The following is a 2,139-nucleotide window of genomic DNA, read 5'->3' as shown; positions in this document are numbered from 1 at the left end:
TTCGATTCACATCACACCGTATATAAATAATATCCAACCAATTCCTAATAATTTGTAATAAAAACATGGATAAAACTGTAGAATATTCTGGTAAATATTTTGACTACTAACACGAATAAAGCCTGTGGCGATTGATTCATATCTACAGCGCGAGTATGCGTCTCACGTCCATTAATTTCTCTTCGATTAGATATGTATATAATTGAATATATGGTTTCGAATACGCCAGTTTCAGACTATCCCACAAGTTGATTTTAACTTGAGTTGCGAAGGAAAGAAAACATAATACGTTAATACACTGCCAGGGTGTACCAGAGCGTAGGCTAAGACCAAGGATAGCTAATATATAATATATCCTGTAAGACTTCAAAGAAGTTCGTTCAGCAGTAAGGTTACGTTAAAATGTTTTATATGATGTCATAACTAGTTATATAAAGCCGAAGAAGAGTATGTTTGAAATTTCCGTTACATTCTAGAATGAACTTAGTATATACGTTTTATGTTCAGAAAGTTTATGAATGTTTTTTTCGTTATTTCTGCCTGTGACCTTGGAACCATAAATCATTCTCATGAACAAGCTTCAGAAAGTTTTAGCAAACGCTGCTTCCATAAATATCTGCGATTGATGTAAAAGTGTGAACAACTTTTGCTGAGAATTAACCAGTACTGAAGACTGATTCTTTCAAATTGTAGAACTTGGCAACAGCAAGGTGCAATTCAGGAGACCTTTGACTTCATACAATATTATCGATTTGTTTCTCTTGAGCAATGAATTCTAATATTTCTTTTCTGACTTTCTACTGTGATTTATTGATTTATTCACTATTTTAATGTTCTGGATTGCTACTGTTACATTCAACACTGTTCCTGCCAGCAGTAGGGAGTTCAGTAGATTTAAGTCGATCGGTTAACACTTGGAAAAAGTACAAGGTATGTCGTTGAGGTTTGAATCATGAACACTTGAGAATGTATCTCTGTAAATTCTTTAAACTTCCTCAATCAGAATAATCACAAGTGTATGTAGTGTATCTTGAGCAAAGTTTCAGTAGTGAACACTTGGGTATCGTTATGTATTTAGTTCTTTCTACTTCTTGGGGTGTAAGAGATGAATCTTTCTGGAGACAGCCAAATGTCAAGCTCTCTTCAACGTATTATACACTCGACTGCATTTTGCAGACTAACGAGACTCTGATGGTCTGATGTCTAGACTCAAAAGTCAGTGCAATTCTGTGTTGGGCTTGTGTTGTCTCCTCTTCATGTGTGTTTGTGATTGTCCTTTCACCACCTTTCATCCTCGTCTACGCGATTAGCCCAGAGTGGAAGAAAAGCGAAGTAAAATAAAGCAAAGAAATCAATCAGAATAATCACCTTGAGGAAAGTTTAGTCTTGAACACTTCTGATTCTTTTGTACTTCTTCAGTAATTCTAATCACAAGTATCTCAACTTATTTTTTTTCAAGCTCATTGTGATTACAATTATACTAACTAGTCAGTTATATCTCTAACTCACCAAACATTTCAATGATGTTACTACAGCTGTTGTCTAACTATATAATTTAAGGATATTTAACTGATCAAGAGAAAATAACTGACAGTCTATTAATTGAAGACTTTTGGTCATCGATGAACAATAAGGGATATGTCGATATTTAGGTTGTAATACGTGTTAATGATATAATTTACCAGAATGTTTACATTTCTGATACTGGAAATTTAACGATAATGTGGACTCCACATCTTACACGTACAGATCTTAAACATTGATACGATTTAGAAAATGACCACGGCAGTACTACATGTAACTTTCACTTGTCCTAATAAGTAGGAGTAATGTTGAAATCGGATACCTGAACCTGACTAGCAAGATAGAATTACACGGAATGGATCGGACCACACCAATGAAATTATAAAAGCAAGTATGCCAGTAATTAGTGCATGATACGCACGTCTTAAATATTGTAAGACCATTATCCCAGCAGCTCCATTACTTTTCCTAGAGGTTCAAAAGGAGGGTGAAGTTGTGTACATGGTTTTGGATTTCCCCTTTCACACCAGTGGCGCTAGTGTCGAACGATGAAAACACGGAAAGCCTTTATAGTGGGACAAGAGGCAAAAAGACCTGCGCATATCTGCGTGTCCT

The sequence above is a fragment of the Lepisma saccharinum genome, chromosome 6 (assembly GCF_977018435.1).
Source record: "Lepisma saccharinum chromosome 6, izLepSacc3.1, whole genome shotgun sequence".
Classification (NCBI taxonomy): Eukaryota; Metazoa; Arthropoda; class Insecta; order Zygentoma; family Lepismatidae; genus Lepisma; species Lepisma saccharinum.
Note: the sequence above shows the minus strand (reverse complement) of the source record.